The 20341-nt window shown below is 37.6% G+C and overlaps 1 protein-coding gene across 7 annotated transcripts in view; it reads left to right on the top strand.

Moving 5' to 3' along the window:
- The first annotated feature begins 4125 nt into the window (after positions 1 to 4125).
- Positions 4126 to 20341, top strand: part of TUT4 (terminal uridylyl transferase 4) — a 99952-nt gene continuing 83736 nt past the window's right edge. For 6 of the 7 annotated variants that reach the window (XM_081145209.1, XM_081145208.1, XM_081145207.1 and 3 more), the window contains exon 1: positions 4126 to 4303. The gene's annotated coding sequence lies outside the window, so the exon portion shown is untranslated. The remainder of the gene's footprint in view (positions 4304 to 20341) is intronic. The other variant, XM_081145210.1, reaches the window with a different exon arrangement.

Raw genomic sequence — 20341 nt, 5'->3', positions numbered from 1 at the left:
AATAACTACAGAATAAAAACCAGCTTTTAAAAATGTCATACATGGCTCTTATGCTTTGGTCCTAGTGTACCTTTATAGTATCATCTCCTGCCATATATCTATTTTCTTGATATATGCAACAGTATATGAACTCTAATGTCCTTTCTACTCTCAGATTTTATTCACATAAAAAAAGTCACCTTATGCTTGGCTGGCATGGCTCAGCAGTTGAGTGTCGACCTATGATCCAGGAGATGGAGGTTCCATTTCCAGTCAGGGCACATGCCCAGGTTGTGGGCTCGATCCCCAGTGGGGGGCATGCAGGAGGCAGTCAATCAATGACTCTCTCATCATTGATGTTTCTATCTCTCTCTCCCCCTCTCCCTTCCTTTCTCTGAAACCAATAAAAAATATATATATATTTAAAAGTCACTTAAAAAAAAAAAGACTAATGTTTCATGGAAGTAAGCTAAAGGATGTGGCTGTACTTTAAAATTTCACACAGAACCCTCAGAACAAATTAAATAGAATCAATGGGTAGCAAGTGCACACATGTCTAAGGGCATGTGTTGAATGTTTACTATGTAATAGGTATTTAACATATTTTAGTTTACTTAAGATGCAAAATGTCAAAAAGAAATAGACCCTTTACACTATTCTTGAGGTGAGCATATACCTTAGGAACTTTGGTATTGTATACTATTTGTAAGAATCATAGAATTTTTAAACTTTGAACAGATTGTCTGCTTTCTAGACAATGTAGAGTGCCAACAAGCAATTTCTAGGTACATTCTGTGTGTCAGGATTGTTCTGGGTGCTGGAATACAAAGGTGAAGAAGGCATTGTTAGGATCACATCATGGAGGTGACACACTCTTTTTGACTTGAGCTTGTCATCAGCTACTGTCTATAAAAGGTTACCAACTACTGAAGTCTCTCTCCTTGAAGAAATCAAGTATATGGGGAAAAAAGGAGGCTCAGAAAAAAATCTTTAGCAGATCTGATTATATCTCTTGCTTACATATGTTCAGCGACTCCCCATTAACCTACAGGATAAAGCCTGTTTTTTTCAAATAGCATAGATGGCCCTTTATGATTTGTTCCCTTTATAATCTACCAGTAGATTTACTTGGTTTGGGCACACTTTTTGAGATACCTTTCTTGTTCTGATTTAATTTACCCACCACATCACCTTTTTATCCAGTATCATTATTTTTGGACTAGGTTTTCCTATCACCTAGGAAGAGAATAGAATATGAATACTGATCCACTGGGAAATTATATTTCCCATTAGATGTGATGAAATACTATCTTTGCTTCAAGCAATTTTCACCTGAGTTTGGATGAAATTGAGTTCCCAGAACTTCTGTGAAAGGCTAAATTTGGAGACTTAACCACAATCATGAGGTCTTTCTTGCAAGTATCAGATATAAGTCCTCAGTGTATTTTTACAAAGCAGTCAGACATTTGCCATTTTATTTCTCAGTAAGCTGTTTGTGATTCAATGGAAAGAACTGAGTCACACAGGACTGGTATTCTAGTCCTGCCTGTGATTTACTGTATGACCCTGTCCAGTAATTAAGCCTCTTATGCCCAAAGTTTCCTTATTCTTTAAAAAACTAATACTTGCTCTATAACACACTTTGTTATGATAATTTCCGAATCAACATGTAGGTACTATAAGGAATACAAATATAAGTATTTATGCTCAGGTTTATAATCTAATTGGGCCAGACTTATAAAAAAGAAACATGTAGGTTTTCAGAAAATGTAGTTATTTCTTGGAGGGAGGGGTGATCAGGAAGATTTCATAAATGATGCAGGAGTTGAGCTCGTTCTTGAGGAATAGGAAAGGTGGTAGAAGAGCATTATCTGGAAGGGATGAGAGCAGAGAGGCACTGGGATTCTCAGTCTGGCTCAGTTTTTGTTTCCAGACCCATTATCTTCTGCACACTTCAGACTAAATTATGTTCTCTGAATTACATACATGTGTCTGGCACATAGCAGGCAAGCCTCCAAGGTCCAACTTCTACCTCTTCCCATTAAAACCTCATCGAAGTGGCATTTATCACACTCTCCTCTGTATTAGCCCAGCCTTTGTTCATATGACCTATTGCTTTTTATTGTAGCTCAGCAGAACCACCTTCCTTGCTCAATGGTGAACTTTTGGTGACAGGAATCTGGTTTGTATCCCTAGTCACCTAACTCAATGCTTTGCTCTTAAATAATCAGGAAATTTTTATTCAATTGAGCTTGCTCCAAGGACACTGATATCACTCACTAAAGTGAAGGGCATGTTGGTATCATCTTAATGTCTCTATAGGTTTTAACTTTTGTGTCCTGTTGTTTTCCTTACATCATCCTTGTGAAGTAATTTTTTTACTTTAAAAACTTATGATGAGGAAATTCAGAGGGTGCATTTGCCCAAAGTTAAGCAGCTGATAAGTGTTGAAACTAGGCAGAGCTCTTTTGACTTGAAATCCATTACTCTATGCAGTATTTTGGGGCCTTGTGTCATCGGACAGGTTGGAGTAAAATGCACTTAAGCTCAGAACTCTAGTTCCTCATTTGTAAACAGGAACAACAGTTTGGACTTCATGGGGTTGTGGTAAGCATTAAAAGATGAAATATTGTAAAGTCCCTACTAAAATGCTTAGCACTTAGTGGGCAATGCTTGGTCCCTTCTCACCAAGCCTCCGATTCACAGGGGTGTAAACAAGTACATGAGGTATCCAGTTCTGGGGTATAGTGGGAAGAAGTAGACAGACTACGCAGAAAGGAATGTCCTTCTCTCTTACAGGTTCGTCTCTGGGTCATATAAAAAAAATTATAAGGCAGTATCTTGTAAATACTTAAGGTTTAGCATGCCTTGCTGCCCCCACCCCCTATCCTTGTCATATCCTTGTCCTGCCTAGCATTTGTCAAATGCAACAATCCTAGTTGTGTGAATTGTCCAGCTTTGAGGCCAGAGGTTGGTTGAATAATCTCTAAGGCTGGGGTCCTAAAAAAAACCTAGCCCAAACCATAAATTCTCTTGGATTGTGACTTTAAATAACTGTGTGGAGGGTCCTAACATATTAAAAGCAAGAGGGGTAGGGAAGGGGCCCATGGATGGAAGTTGATTCCAAACCCACGTGAAACTAAATAAATGATTCCTAAAATCTTTTTCCGGGACACGCTCTTGAGATTTCTCTTAAGTCCTAACTCCTGAATTAGCTGCCTTTTATAAATAAATGGATTCAGCTTTGGTGTGCTAGTGGCAAAAGTAAGTGGCGGGGGAGGGGTCGCCTCCGATTCCTCGGGTTAGCTTCCCGCCAGCGCTCACAAGGCCGCGCCCGCCGCCGAGGGTCCGCGAAGGCGCGGGCCGCGCCGGGCGGGTCAGTGAGTGAGGCCACAGGGTGCACGTCCGAGGTCGCGTTTCCGTCTCCAAGGGGACCACTCTCTGAGTGAGGCGCGGGGCTGGCTTTCGGGCATTTCTTCTCCCTTGGGGGCCTCGGCAGCGCTGCCCGCAGCCCAGAGCTAGATCGGAGAGGCGCGGCAGCGCCCGCGACCCCCGCCCCTCAGGCGCGCCGGCATCCTAGCGCCGCTCCCTCGTGGGGCCGGGGCGGCGAGCCGGACCTCCGGACCCCCGTTCGTTGGCCCCGCCCCTCCTCGCGAGCCCCCAGTGACTTCGACCCTCCCGGGGCGCTAGAGTGCCCCGCCTCCTCCTCGCGGGCTAACGAGTGTCCTCCCGCGCCCGTCGCTTTCCTCAGCGTGAGTGTGAGCGCACTGCCCTCTCACCTCCACCTCCTCCCCATTGTTTCCAGCCGCCACAACTAGCCCCCGAACGTAGCCCCTCCCCCCGCTGGCGTTTACTCCCCCACCGTCCAGGTTTCACTGGTGCCCAGGTGCCCCCAGAGCCAAGGGGGGAGGCACCCCTGAACTCTTTCCCCTGCGTCTCATCTCCAGAGTTCCCCCGGCGCCGATCTCCTACTCCCCCCTCCCCCCGGGCAGGACTCCATTCAGGATTCCGTCTCTCTCTCCCCTCCCCCCTCTCCCCCCTCTTCCCCAGCTCCCCTACAGCCTCCTCCCTTCAGCGGGTCCTCCTCTTTCTCTCTCCCTCTCCCCCTCCCTCTCTCTCCCCCTCCCCCCCTTCCCCCCCCACAATGCAGTTCGCGGCGCGGCGCGGCGGACATGGCGGTGGAGTTCTGAGCTCTTCGAGTCCCAGCCTCCAGCGGCGGCGGCGGCGGCGGCGGCGGCGGCGGCGGCTGCAGCCGCAGCGGGAGGCGGAGGAGGAGCGGGAGCCACTGAGATGAGGAGGCGCCGCGCGCGCCTGTAGCTCGCAGGTACGGAGGTTCCGGCCGCCGCGAAGCACCGGGCGCCGAGGGGGTGTGCTCGGGGAAGGCCGGGCCGCCCCCTGTTCGCCCTGAGGTGCCGTGCCTCGCAGGTGTCGGCGGCCTGGTTAGAGCGCGTCTCAGCTTCTCCTTTGGGGCCTGACACTTCTTTCTTTGCCGGAATGGGCTTCGGGTTTCCCAGGGGAAGGCAGAGATAAGGGAGGTAGGGGCGGCGGCCTGAGCGGCCTGAGCGGCCTGAGGAGGACATTGGGGCGCTTTGGGGCCAAACTCCACTGAGAGGCTGGGGGCTCTCGGCCCTGGGCCGAAACCTGTAGACCTGGGGGACGGATTTTGAGTTAACGGAATTGGTGTGAGCATTTTCTTGGGTCCAATACGATTCCCTTTTCTTTCACCTCTGCTTAGATACAGACACAGATATATATATATATAACAAATACAGGCATATAATACATCATAAATATTTTCTCTGGGCTAGCCCTTGTCGGGAGAAAGCAGAAATGTGTGTGGATTTCGTTTCTTGCTCGCCCGCCTTCTCTCCTACCTCCGCCCCCCCCCCCCCAGTGGAATGGTGGTAATGAACGCTTTTGACGTGGAAAACTGTGAGATTCTTATTTGTAAACAGACAGCCCTCCCCGAGTGTATTGCACGCCTCCATGAGAGATTTCAGGTCCTTTTGGTGTCCGGATTGCAAAAGAATGAGATATTTAGACCTGAAAGAAGCACATTACCGGGACTTCAGGTCGTACCTGAATGGGATGAATTACTGTTATTTTAACAACGTTGATGAAACATTTTCTTTGCAGAAGATTTTTATCAAATCTTCAATCAGATGAATTTTGTACCTTGCACGAGATCTTAGTTTCCGTATACCATGTTTCTTCATTTTGATGTATTTTGACGTTCCATTCATTTTGTAATCTTCTTAGAGTCCAGAAATGCAATTCGAATTGTGTATTGTTGGCATCCAGTAATTAATTAGCTGGAGCGGATCAGATTACCTTTTGTTTCCAAAGACCCCCCCCCCATCTTGTAGTAGTGAAATGTATAATACTTGGTGAAACGGAACGTATCCTGTTTCCGTTTTTAAAGTAATGTTAGCTAATAAAATTGGATAATCCCAATCGGATATTGTAATTTAGAGAGAATGTCACACCAAGGTGGCGAATTGTGGGATGGCTTTTTAAAAACTTGACTTTCTTTTGGTTAGTGTCAGCATATTTTGTATTTGAGTCAATTGTATGCCAAAGTTTTCTTTAGGCTCAAAACCCTTGTATGTCTCCTTAGAAATTGCTGCACTACACTGCATCCTAGTATTCATTAGTCAAAACTTGTAAAATTATGAAATATCCATTCATTTACAAAGCTGTGCTTAAGATAATAAATTCACTAGTGTTTTGTGTGCTCTAATGCTCTCATAAACAAAATTTAACGATGGCTTCTTAAAAACGGTATACATGCTTTGGGGCCCTGGCTGGGTAGCTGAGTTGGTTAGAGCATCATCCCAATATGCTAAAGTTTTCCTGTTGATCCTCGGTCAGAGTACATACTAGAAGCAACCAATGAATGCATAAATAAGTGGAACAACAAATCGATGTTTCTCTCTCGCTCTGGCTCTCAAACCAATAAACAAACAAAAAAACCATATACTTTAGGGAAGATAAGAATTTTAAGTTATGTTTTAAAAATATACTTAATATAAACAAAAGAAAGTTGTTTTTAAAGAGAACTCATTTATATAAATTTTCCTGCTGTTAGCAATATTTCATTTGACTAGTGTGGAAAATGAAAAAATAAACCTTCCTTGAAATAATACAGTATTGGAAGTGAAAGTTATTTACATTTAATATTTTAAGTCTAGCAAATATCTAATACTAAAAGAAAATTGAAGTCTTTTCATTGTCTTTGGTCAAGTTGTAAGTAATACAGATGGATAAGTTAACAAGATGTTATGCACAAAAATTTAGTTTAATTTTGTAAAGCCTAAATCACACCTAGAAGTACATTTATTTTTAGACAATTTAGCTAGGACAGTACAGTGTCTACATTATAATTTTAGACCCATTAAAATACAAATTTATGATTGTAATTATAAATATTTCTGATTAATAAAAAACTGTTTAAAGATAATTTTTATTCTCAGAGCAGATTTATTTTAGTAAGTAATTAGAGAACTTTTTTTGACCTCGAAGTTAACCTTGACATGCATAATAAGCACCATTAATTATTATGTGTTCTTTATAAAATGTAAAATCAGGATCTGTGGGTAGAGAAAGGTGTTTGAATTTATTTTCTACAGAAAGTTTCTGGTTTCAGGGAAACAGTAAGACTTATCATTAAATTTTGTTTATCCTTAGAAAAATCAGATCAGTTTGATATAACAATTCAGTGTGATGTATTACTTTCTAAAGTGAACAAGTGCTTGAATTTATCAAATAATGCTACAAAATTCAATTACAGTTATTACTGTAGATTGAATTATGCTCTAAAAAAAGAACAGTTCTAGAAAGACCTAAAACAGGCAAGGGAAAAGGACACTGTAGTTTAAAGCTGGATATGTAAACATTGTTCTTAATTTTAGACAAATTAGGATTGTTTACACTAAATAAGTTTTAATTATAGAGTCCTAGATAATTGCGTAATTTGGGGAAATGTTTAAAAACCAGCATAATGTCTCCAAGTGTTTATTACTATCCAAAAAGAAGAAAAGGTATATAAATGCAAAGATGAACAGTTTAGATTTTTCCCCCCCTTAAATGAGAGATTTAATTTGTGTGATGTGTTACATCTTCTAAATTGTTTTCATATCAAATTATCTCATTGAATGTCCATAATTATCTTGTGAGTTAAAGGGGGAGAGAAAAGGGAACTAACACCTATTTGAGTACCTATTTTGTTCCAGGCATTGTGTTAGACATTTAGGTTTATGTTTTTTCCCCCACTTGTTCAGTATAACAACTCTATGAAACCTGTTTTGTAGATGATGAATGTCTGACTCAGAGGTTAAGTAGTTTGCTGAAGATCATAGAGTTAGAAAGATTGGAAGCAGCTCTATGTGCTGTTACTATAATATGGGCCATGTTACTTCTCAGATGTGTCAGGTATTCTCTTAATTTTAGAGGAGAAACTGCTTATGGTTGCTCATTCATTCATTTAATCATTTCATCAAATATTTATACTTCATGCTAGATGCTTTTAGGTTTTAGAGATACAGAATTATTGACAGTCTCTCCTTTCAGGGAACTCAGTCTACATATAATACAGATAAATTACAACACCCTAGATAAGTGATTTTCAACCTTTATTAATCTCATGGTACATATAAACTAATTAGTAAAATTGCTGTTCTAACCAAAAAATATAGGTATAATTTTGATTCATTCACACTGGATGGCTATTGTGTTGGCTGTTGTCATTTTTTTATTTGACTGTCTGAGGGAAAAGAGGTCAGTCCTCCTAACTAAATAGGTACTGCATGTTTAAAAAATTATTGCAGCACATGGGTTGAAAAATCACTGCCCTAGATTATGGGAGTTCAGAGAGAAGAAGCCGGCATTTGAGGGATGAATAGGAGTTTGCTGGGTGGAGAAGGGAATATACTGGAGGTCATTCCGGAGCTAAGGAATAACATGCAAAGATAATAAGTTGTTATGGAGCTTGGTGTGTAGGAAAGAGTGAGAAATTCAGTGTGTCAAGAATTGAGGATTTATGATAGAGCAGTGAGAGAAATGGTTTGAAGTAGCAGATTGCGAAAGTTATTGTATATGTTAAATTAAGGCATTTGGTTTTTTAAATTGTAAATTGAGATCATCAAGTGAGGTAGTGGTTGAGCTGTGATCAAAGATGTGTATTCTGACTCCTAGTTTAGTATTTCTTTCTCCTTGGTTTCTTACCAACAGCTTTTACCTGTTTTCAGTGGATAGTCAGACCATCTTTTTCATGCCACTTTCCTCTCTTCTCTGTAGTTACTGTATTCCAGACTGTTTTTTTGAGAATTCTGTCATCCAAATCTTATTGTCTAAGAATATCTTACATGGTTCTTTTGAGATAAAAATTCCTTTGGGAGAAATCACCTTGTTTTAGTTACCCAGAAAGTTTTTTCACTCTTTGGCCTGGTTTGGTTGACTACTTTTTAGTTTAATACTAGAAAGCAGTAGGATAAGGCATTGGGGAGTGTGAGCTGGAAAGAAGGAGAAACATTCATACAAGCTCAACGTTCATCAGTAAAGATGAGCGAAGTCCTAATCTGTACACAAAGTAGCCTGTACTATCAAAAATAGATAGGTATGTTTGTAAGCACACAGTAGTCTGGTAGTTTTAAATGGATATTTGATTTACAATGCCAGTAGATAATTTACTGCATAGTTATTTTGTGCTAATTTCTTTCTAAAAATGTTAGAAGCATTAACTTAGTCCTCACAATAACCTTTTTTGTGTTGTCTCTATTTACAGATGAGGAAAGTAGGTGTAGAAGGGTTAAGTACCTTGGACAAGATCTCACAGCTAGTTTGGATTTGAATTCCAGGTGTCTGAGTCTAGATTCAGAGCTCTTAATCATTATATTGTGTTGCACTTCAATTTTAGGTTGTCAAAATTTAGAAAGCAGAGGGTGTTAAATTCATTATAAGCACATAGATTGTCAAAAAATATTTTTCAAGAACCTAAAGTATGATTTGTACATAATGAAATCTGATTGCATTTTTGTCAGTCTGTAATTATTTAAACTACAGCTATACACTGTAGTTTAAATAATTATCATTAAAATTGATCAGTCATTAAGTATTTAAGCTCCATTCTTGTACTGGGTATTAGTTTAGGCCAGTGGTATTCAAACTATGTTTGGGAACTTCTTGGGGGGTCTCTGAGTCACAACTGTTTTCATAGTAATAATAAGACAATATTTGCCTTTTCCCCTCGCCTCTCATCTGGAATGTAGAGTAATGCCTACACAATATGTGAAAACATTGCTTGGGTGGCTAATGGAAAGTGTAATAGTATCTTTCTGTCTCTTTTTCTTTGAGATATAGTTTACAATATCATACAACTCACCCTTCTAAAATATATAGTTCAGTGTATATTCGTAAAGTTATGTAATCATCACTACTATCTAATTCAGAACATTTTCTTTTTTCTTTATTTTTTCTTTATTTATTTTTAATATATCTTTATTGATTTCAGAGAGAGGAAAGGAGAGGGAGAGAGAGAGAGAGAAACATCAATGATGAGAGAGTCATTGATTGATGCCTAGCCCGCACCCAGGGCATATGCCCAGACTGAGAATCGAACCCCAATCGCCTGGATCCTAGGTCGATGCTCAACCGCTGAGCCACACCCACTGTGCCATTTTCTTTTTTAAAAAAATTGAATTTATTGGGGTGACATTGGTAAATAAAATTATATAGGTTTCAGGTGTACAGTTCTTTAATACATCATCTGTATATTGTATTGTGTGTTCACCACCCCAAGTCAAGTCTCCTTCCATCATCATTTATGCCCCCTATAACCTCTTCTACCTCCTCCCATCCCCCTTTCCCTGTGGTAATCACCATACTGTTGTCTATGAGGATTTTTTTTCTTAAGCCCTTCACCTTTTTCACCCAGCCCTCCCTTCAGACAGCTGTCAGTCTGATAATTCCAGAACATTTTCATCTTCCCAAAAAGAAATCCTGTCCCCATTGGAATCGTTCCTTTGCACCCCCTCCCCCAAGCCTTAGGCAGTCACTAAGTTAGTTTCTGTCTATAGATTTGTCTATTTTGGCAGTGTGGCTTTTTATTACTGGCTTCTTTTACTAAACATAATGTTTTTATGTTTTGTGCATATTGTATTACGTATTAGCACTTAATTCCTTTTTATGGCCAAATAATATTACGTTCTATGGGATGTATTCTATAGTGTTAACCACATTTTGTTTATCCATTCATCATTTGATAAGACATTTGGGTTGTTTCCACTCTGGTGGTTATAAATTATATTGCTATGAATATTCATGTAAAAGTTTTTATGTAGAAGTATGCTTTCATTTCTCTTGAATATATACCCAGGAATGGGATTGATGAATGTTTCGATACATTTATGTTTTCCCTTATGAGAACCTGCTAACCTATTTATCAAGAGGATGTACCAGTTTCTATTCTGACTAGTAAGGTATGAGGGTTCTAATTTTTCCACATCCTTACCAACACTTGTTATTATCCAGCTTTTAAATTATAGCCATCCTGCCTGGCCAGAGTGGCTCAGTGGTTAGAGTGTTGGTCCGCACACTGCAGAATCATGGGTTCAATTTCCAGTTCAGTCAAGGGCATGCACCTGGGTTGTAGGTTTGATCCCTGCTGGTTTGGGGCCTGATGAGCTGCATAAGGGTGGCAACCAGTCAATGTGTCTCTTTCACTTTGATGTCTCCCTCTCTCTTCCTCCTCTGTTCTCCTCCCTCCCTCCCTTCCACTCTCTAAAAATCAGTGGAAAAAATGGCCTAAGGTGAGGATTAACAACAATTACAGCCATCCTAGCAGGTGAAGTGGTATCTCATTGTGGTTTTGATTTGCATTTTCCTAATGATATTGACACCTCTTTATATGCCTGTTGGCCACTTGTGTATCTTTTTTGTTTTAAAGATTTTTTAAAATTGACTTAAAAAAATCAATTAAAATTTTTAATTGATTTAGAGAAGAGAGGAAGGGAGAGGGAGAGAGAGAAAAAAGCACTGATGTGAGAGTAAACATTGGTCAGCTGCCTCCTGAACGCCTCCTACCAGGGATTGGGCCTGTAACCTGAGCATGTGCTCTAACTGGAATTGAACCTGCAGCCTTTCAGTGCACGAGAACTATGCCCAACCAACTGAGCCACACCAGGCGGACACCATTTGTCTATCTTACTTGGAGACATGTTTATTCACCATCCTTTGCCCATTTAAAAATTTGGGTTATTTGTCTTTTTATTGTTGAGTTGTAAGAATTCTTTATATGTTTCGGATACTAGATCCTTATTAGTTATTTCATTTGCAAAACTGTCCTTCCATTATGTGGGGTTTTTTTTTTCCCATTTAAAAAAATTGTAAAATATACATAACAAAATTTACCATTTTAACCATTTTTAAGTGCACATTCAGGGACATTAGGTACATTCACATTGTTGTGCAGCCATCACCATCATCCATCTTCAGAACTTTTTTCCCCCCAACCAGAACTCTGTACCCATCAAGCAGTAACTCTCCATTTCCTTCTCTCCTAAATCCCTAGTAACTACCATTCTACTTTCTATGAATTTTACTACTCTCTATATAATTAGAGTCATATAATACTTATCCCTTTTCTGAGTGGCTTATTCCATTTAGCACAATGTCTTCAAGGTCCTTCCATGTTGTAGCATGTGCCAGAAACTTCTTCCTTTTTAAGGCTGAATGAGTAATATTCTGTTGTATGTATATACTACATTTTGTTTATCCATTCATCTGTTGGTAAACAGTTTGGTTGCTTCCACTTTTTGGCTATTGTAAATAAGGCTGCTCTGGACATGGGCATATAAATATCTGTTCAAGTCTCTGTTTTCAGTTCTTTGGGTATATCCCTAGAAGTGGAATTGCTGGATCATATGGGTAAATCTACATTTAATTTTTTTGAGGAACTGCTGTATTGTTCTTTTCATTTTCTTTAGTATGTATTTGAAGTGCTTATGTTTTCAATTTTGATAAAGTCCAATTTAGCTATTTTGTTTTTGGTTGCTTATGCTTTGGGAGCCATATCTAAGAAATGATTGCCTAATCCTAGATTACAAAGATTTACAACTATGTTTCCTTCTAACATTTTTAGAGTTTTAGCTTTTATTTTATTTTATTATTTTTATTATTGTATTTAATATTATAATTGATTTTTTTTTTTTTTTTTAGAGAGGAAAGGGAGAGGGAGAGAAACATCATTGTAAGATTGAAACATCAGTTGGCTGCCTCCTGCATGCCCCCTGCTGGGGATTGAGCTTAAAACCTGGGCATGTGCCCTGATCAGGAATTGAACTGGCCTGGCCGCCTTTTGGTTCACGGGACAATGCCCAACCAATTGAGCCACACCAGCCAGGGCTATAGTTTTAGCTTTTACATCTAGTCCTTTGATCCATTTTGAGTTAATTTTTGTATGTGGTGTGAGGTAGAGATCCAACTTCATTCTTTTTTTTTAATCCTCACCCAAGGATACATTTTTATTGATTTTAGAGACAGACAGAGAGAGAGAGAGGGGCAAATATTGATTGGTTCCCCCGGGAATTGAATCTGTAGCCTTTTGTTATAAGGGATGACTTTCCAACCAACTGAGCCACCCAGCCAGCGGTCAACTTTATTCTTTTGCATGAGGCTATCCAGTTGTCCCAGCACCATTTATTGATACAACTATTCTTTCCTTTGTTGAATAATTTTGGTATCCTTGTTGAAAAGCAATTGACCATAAATGTCTGTGTTTATTTCTTGAGTCTCAATTGATTCTGGATTTTCCATTCACCTCTACATCCAGCCTTATGCCAGTACCACCAGGTCTTGATTACTGTAGCTTTGTAGTAATTTTTGAAATCTAAAAGTGTGAATCCTTCAGTTTGTTCTTTTGCAAGATTATTTTGGCTATTAAGCGTCCCTTCCAATTTGATAAGAATTTTAGGATGTTTGTCAGTTTCTGTCCCCCCCCCCAAAAAAAAGGCAGCCAGAATTTTGAAAGAAATTGTGATGAATTTGACAATCAATTTGGGGAGTATTGTCATCTTAATATCAAGTTTTTCAATCCATGAATATGAGATATTTTTCTGTGTACTTTCATTTCCTTTAAATAGGACTTCACCTATTTATTTCAACAATGTTTTGTAGTTTTCAGTGTACAAATCTTACACTTCTTTTGTTAAATTTATTGCTAAATATTTTCTCTTTTTGATGCTATTGTAAATGGAATTGTTTTCTTAATTTTATTTTTGGATTATTCATTGCTAATGTGTAGAAATACGACTGATTTTTTTATGTTGATCTTGGATAGCAACCTTGCTGGACTCATTTATTCGCTCTAATAGTTTTTTATGGATTCCTTAGGATTTTCTATATATAAGATCACGTCATCAGCAAATATAGTTTTACTTCTTCCTTTCCAATCTGGTTGCCTTTTATTTCTTATAATTATCTAATTTCCCTGGTTAGTACAATGTTGAATAAAAGTGAAAACAGCAGACATCTTTGTCTTTTTTTGTGCTCTTAGAGGGGAAAACGTTTAGTCTTTCACCATTAAGTAAAATGTCACTTGTGGGTTTTCTTAGTAGATGCCCTTTGTCAGATTGAGAAAGTTATTTTCTATTCCTAGTTTGTTGAGTGTTTTTATTATAAAAGGGTGTTAGATTTTATCAAATGCCTTTTTGTTCTATTGAGATGACTATGTGATTTTTGTTCTTTAGTCTATTAATATGCTGTATTACATCAATTGATTTTCATATGTTGAGCCAACCTTGCATTCCTGGAATAGATACCCCTTGTTCCTGGCATATAATCCTTTTGTTGCTGAATTTGGTTTGCTAGTTTTTTTTGAGGATTTTTACATGTATATTCATAAGAGACATTAGTCATCTTTTTTGTGATGTCCTGTCTGATTTTGGTATTAGGGTAATACTGGCCTCATAGAATAAGTAAAAATATAGTCTTGTATTTGAGAAATTTCTTGGTTTTAAAATCTAATGACATAAATATCAATAGCTATAACCCACACAAACAAAAGTTCTTTGGATACTTGGTTATTTTTAAGAGTATAAATATATCCTGAGATCAGAAAGTTTGAGAACTACTGGTTTAGGCTAAGAGACATGCTCTAGCGCTTACACATGGGACCAAAAATTGGGTCTTGTGTTTTGTGTTAGTCATAAACCAGTCCCATTTTTGTCATTTTAGGCAAGTCATAAACTCAGGGTGCCTCATTAATGTATAAAATGGAAACACGACAGGACTGTGTTAATTTTGCAGATGTGTAAAGATAAGTGAATGGGCATACTAGACATACAGTAGCTGATGATGAGTCATAAAAAAATTTTTTTTTAATTGAAATATTTGTAAGAGCTTCAGGACTTTATGTAGGAGCTTGTGATATTGTTATGTGACAGTATTTTGAATTGTGTCATATAGATAAAAATTTGTCTGTATTTGGAACTTGTATGTATGCTTTCTGGGATAGTACCAGTTTTAAACCAGTGATTTTTTTATACTTCCTTAGGAAGGCATTTCATAATCACTTTGTAAAGCCTTATAAACCACTCATAGTTATCCTCTCCCCCCTCCCCCATTCTTGTGTTCCTCTTTATATTTGTTGGGAGTATATTCTGTTTTCCAGAGGTGCTGGAACAGAAAAAAGTTTGAGAACCATTATGCTTAATCTTCTCAGGGATGTAGCTTATTTTCCTCACTCCTGTTTCCTCAAGGCTAGGAAACGACCCATATTTTTCCGCATGTTGTCTGTTTATTCTTACAATTCCTCTTCTTTTAAGACTGGTGCCCTGCTGGCTATATTTCTTATGTTGTTTGGTCATTGCAATCTAGGAATCTCTAGGTCACTGATATTTTGCTGTAATTCTTGACATATCATATTGGGCAATTGGAAGCAAAACATTTGAAGTTTATTTTTTTCTTAATTTTTGTATTGCAGTGATATTCAACTCTACTTTTCTTGACACACCTACTCATATGGTTCAAAAATGGTTCTACTTCTGACCAAAATCTCCTAAATATCTATAAATGCATTTTCTCATTTCTTTAGTTTTTCAGATTTCATCTCTTTTTGGCCAGTACCATTACTGTTGTGTTTCCTTACCCTATTGAAATATTCATTCTTTCAACCCCCTACCCAATATGAGTTTAAATATGCAAATTTTATAAGCTAGTAGACTGGTGCTTTATGTGTTTAGATAGGTTCTTATCACAGCTTGGCAGTATTTTAGATTTCTTTCCTGCTCCTCACTTTTGCTGTTGTTTTACCTCTGTCTTAAGCCCTCTACTGCCCTCTGCTTTTCTCACTCAGTGCTGGCCTTCTGTTTCATAGAACAGTGTTATAAAACTTGTACTCCTTGCAGTTCTTTGAGATGTGTATACTGATACACATGTGGTCTTGGCAAAAGAAGCTTCTTTATTAGTCAAATAAATGTTGTAAATTATTTCTCACAGATTTATCATGCTCATTAGTCTGAAAGGTCCTTCTAGAAAGAAACCCATTTAACTTTAACACAGCCTCTCCCTCTCCCCAATCTCACCAAAATTGCTTGTGATAAGGCCCTAAATAACCTTCTAATGCTGTTTACGATTATTGGTAATTACTGTTATTTACTTTACTAACTCATGTCCTTTTCTTCACCATTCTGTCTTCCTGTTCTGCTGAAGTTAATCTAAAACAGAAATTGTGCCACTTTTCTTCTTATAAATAAATGTATGGCTTCCCTTTCCTAAAGTCTAAATTCTGCTTAGTATGCAAATGTCAACACCATTTTACATTCCCAGTTCATCTGCTTTATACACCAGTATGCATGCTATTTTATGGTCCTAAAAATTTGTCAGTTTTATAAATACATTTTGTTTAGTACGTACAAGTCTTATCTATTAGGACTATTCCTTCTCATTCCCTCTCCTAAGTGGGAAATTCTTTCTTAGCTCAACTATTATTATCTCCATGATGGCTTTTCTTAGTCTCTTTCCTTAGGGTTTCCATAGAATGTGTCACATAATATTGTCATTATTTGTTTACATGATTCTCTCCCCTTTTAGACATGAGTCCATTATTTATCTTTGTATCCCCAGCTTTTAACAGAGCACCTTATATGTGAATGTTGACAGATATTTTTTGTTAAATTTTTTAAAAAGCAGGAAAAAAAGCCATTAAGTTATTACTAAAACATAAAGCTACTAAAATACATAAAGCTTTATGTCATACTTTTTAATTTACCTTTTTAAAAAATACATGTTTTTATTGATTTTAGAGAGAGAGAGAAACACTGATGTGAGAGAGAAACATCAGTCATCTGCCTCCTGCACATCCCCTACTGGGGTAGAGCCCACAACCTAGGCATGTGCCCTGACTGGGAATCAAACCGGGGATCTTTTGTTGAACTGAGCCACACCAGCAAGGGCTAATTTACTTTTAAATGTCATGCTAAATAAAGAACAATGAAAAATTTAAAATTATTAAGCATGAATTTTACTGTTTATCTTTATATTGTGCAATGCCAGTTTTAAATGCAAATGTAACAGTATGTAACTCTTATGTGAAATCGCTGGTATTTCATAGCTTGTACATATACAGTATATTTCATTCTTACCAGAATAGGGGAAACACTGCAGAAATCTTAAGCAACTGTTTTTATTTCACTTCCTATACTAGCACATTTTACCAACACACTCTACCTTTGACTTTGGCAGAACCAAAAGGAAAAGAAACTGGCTTGCTCTATCTTTTTTCCTCCTGTGTCATCACTTTGAGCATAAGGGGTTGGTTAATACCAAGGAAGTAACATGAGTAAGAAAAGATACGATAGGGTTTTTTTTGTCATTCATGTTTCTTAGAATACCATTGCCTTTCTTCTGTGTTTGAAGCAACTTATGATTTAAACAGAAAATATGGCTTCTTGGGCTGTAAGTACTTCTGCTTACTTATAGCATGTTTATCTTATACTCACTTTGAGTCTTGCTGAACTCCCATACACCGTAGATCCGCTAGAATTCTGTTTTATATGAGAATGAGGTGAAAAGGAATGGCAGACATGCATTTTGAATGTATCTCCTTTGTTCACGTGCATGCTACATTGTCCTGTCAGACTTCACTCCAAAAACACAAATTTAAAGGTAAAATTATTAAGAATTTCAAGATGGTGACAGCAGAGCTTTAAACCAAGCACATGGTCTTTCTGAATTTGGAGCTCTGTGTGACTGCACAGATCACATGTCCATGAAATCTGCCCTGAACAAAAGGATTGGAGGGAAATAGTAATATGCATTGAGACAAAGGCTGGCATTGTTCACCTTATACTAATGTTATAAGCATTGATACTACTTTATTTTGAAGCATTTTGAGGGTTGTGTTCCTTATTGTTTTGAAGTTAGGTGCAGCCAAGTGACTTGTTTTGGTAAATGAAATGGGAGCAAAGGAGACTAGTGCTATTCCTTTACCTGTTTTGCTAATAGTGGGAGGTAGCACAAGATTAAAGCAATTTGGAATGCTGAGCCAGTGCATAAAAGACTGCCTTGGACAGTCACTTAAATTCACAGAGGATTTTGCAGGAGTTGATATATCAACTTTAGGTTGTGATGAGCATTTGTTGTTATAGCATAATGTGGCCCATTCTGAGTAATAAGTTTGTAAAATTTCAAAATGAGTGTGTTGTAGAAGCATATGCCTTGTAGGACCGTAGTTATGTATCACAATTTTTGCACCTTATGGGACTTAGTAAACCCACCAAAAAGCATTAGGTATAATATTATAAATAAATACCCAGGAGCTGCTTGATACTGAAAGAATCAAGAGCTCTCTAGTGTATCTTACATCACAGAACTCCTTATATATAGAGCTAGGTCTTGATTTTTTATTTATTAGGAAGAAGAGGAAAATGTGGCTTCAGTAATTTGAAACTCAAGATTAATCTCTACATCTCATTAGGAAAAAACCCAAAACACAACTGGCAGTCTCAGTCTGTTTTAACCAACAAATTACTTGTGTAAAAAGCATAATTTACACTTCCTTTGACCATTGCTGTTGAAGATCCTAATATATAATAAAATGGCCAAAAGGCTTACCAAATGAACAAAGAAGAAAAAGTCTTTTTGTAAAAAAAAAATATCTCTATTGATTTCAGAGAGAGGAAAGGAGAGGGAGAGGGGGAGAGAGAGAGAGAGAGAGAGAAACATTAGTGATGAGAGAGTCATTGATCGGCTGCCTCCTTCATGCCCCCTACTGGGGCATGTGCCCTTACTGGGAATCAAACCACAATATCCTGAATCATAGGTCAATGCTCAACCACTCAGCCACGCCAGTCGGGCTGTTTGTTGATTTATTGATGATAGCCATTCTGATGGGTATGAGGTGATTCTCATTGTGGTTTTAATTTGCATTTCTCTGATGCTTAGTGGCATTGAGCATCTTTTCATATATCTATTGGTCATTTGTATGTCTTCTTTGGAAAAGTGTCTATTCAGGTCCTCTGCCCATTTTTTAATTGGATTGTGTTTTTTTAACATTGAGTTTTATGAGTTCTTTATAAATGTAGGATATTAACCCCTTATCAGATGTGTCATTGGCAAGTATGTTCTCCCATTCAGTGGTTTGTCTTTTTATTTTGTTGATAAACTTTTTAGTTTGATGTAGTCTTACTTGTTTATGTTTTCTTTTGTTTTCCTTGCCCAGGGAGATATATTAGAAACAATATTGCTATAAGAAGTGCCCAAGATTTTACTGCCTATGTATTCCTCTAGGATTTTTATGGTTTTGAGTCTCAGGTTTAAGTCTTTAATCCATTTTTAGTTTATTCTTCTGTATGGTGTTAGAAGGTGGTCTAGTTTAATTTTTTTGCATATACCTGTATAATTTTTCCCACCCTATTGTGTGTTCTTGCCTCCTTTGTCAAATATTAATTGACCATAAAGGCATGGGTTTATTTCTGGGCTCTCTATTCTGTTTTATTGATCTCTATGTCTGTTTTTATGCTAGTATCATGCTGTTTTGATTACTATAGCCTTGTAGTCTAGTTTGATATCAGGTAGCATGATTCTTCCAACTTTTCTTCTTTCTCAAGATTGCTGTGGCATCTTTTGTGGTTCCATAAAAATTTTTGTAATATTCTAGTCTGTGAAATGCGCCACTGGTATCTTGATAGGAATTGCATTGAATCTATAGATTGTTTTGGGAAGTATGGACATTTTAATGATGTTAATTCTTCCTATTCATGAACACAGTATATGCTTTCACTTATTTGTATCTTCTTCAATTTTTTTCTTCAGTGTCTTCGAATTTTCTGAGTACAGGTCTTTTACATTCTTGGTTAAATTTATATTCTTAGGTATTTTATTTTTTTGGTGCAGTTGTAAATGGTATTGTTTTCTTAGTTTCCCTTTCTGATATTTCATTATTGGTATATAAAAATGCAACAGATTTCTGGATATTTATTTCATATCCTGCTACTTTACTGAATTCATTTATCAGTTCTATTAGTTTTTGGTGGAATCTTTAGGGTTCTCTATATACAGTATCATGCTATCTGCAGATAATGAGAGCTTTACTATTTTCTTTCCAATTTGGATGCCTTTTATTTCTTATTGTCTGATTGTTGTGGCTAAGACTTCCAGTAGTTAAAGAATATGTCCCTGCCTTGTTCCCAGTCTTAAGGGAAATACTTTTAGTTTTTGTCCATTGAGTGACGTTGGCTGTGTGTTTGTCATATATGGCCTTTATTACATTGAGTTATGTTTCCTCTATTACCAGTTTGCTGAGAGTTTTTATCATAACTGGGTCCTGGATTTCATCAAATGCTTTTTCTGCATCTATTGATAGGATCATGTGATTTTTTTTTACCTTCAGTTTGTGTATGTGATGTATCACATTTATTGATTTGTGGATTTTGTACCAACCTTGCATCCCAGGAATAAATCCCCCTTCATCATAAGGTATGATCAATTTAATGTATTGCCAGATTCGGTTTGCTAATATTTTGTTGAGGATTTTGGCATCTATGTTCATCAGGGATATATTGGCCTATAACTTTCTTTCTTTATAGTGTCTTTTTCTGGTTTTGGAATTAGGATAATACTGGCATACTAAAATGAGCTTGGGAGTCTTTCCTCCTCCTGAATTTTTTTGAGTAGTTGGAGAAGGATAGGTGTTTTTCTTTGAATGTTTGGTAAAATTTTATTTGTTGGGAGGTTTTTTTTTATTACTGCTATAATTTCACTAGTTGTAATCTGTTTATTCAGATTCTCTGATTCTTCCTGATTCAGTTTTGAAAGATTGTATGTTTCTAAGAATTTATCCATTTCTTCCAGATTGTACAATTTGTTG

This window comes from Miniopterus schreibersii (genome assembly GCF_964146895.1).
Source record: "Miniopterus schreibersii genome assembly, chromosome: 8".
In the NCBI taxonomy this organism is placed as follows: Eukaryota; Metazoa; Chordata; class Mammalia; order Chiroptera; family Miniopteridae; genus Miniopterus; species Miniopterus schreibersii.
The sequence above is the reverse complement of the archived record's forward strand: the minus strand, read 5'-3'. Positions and strand labels throughout refer to the sequence as shown.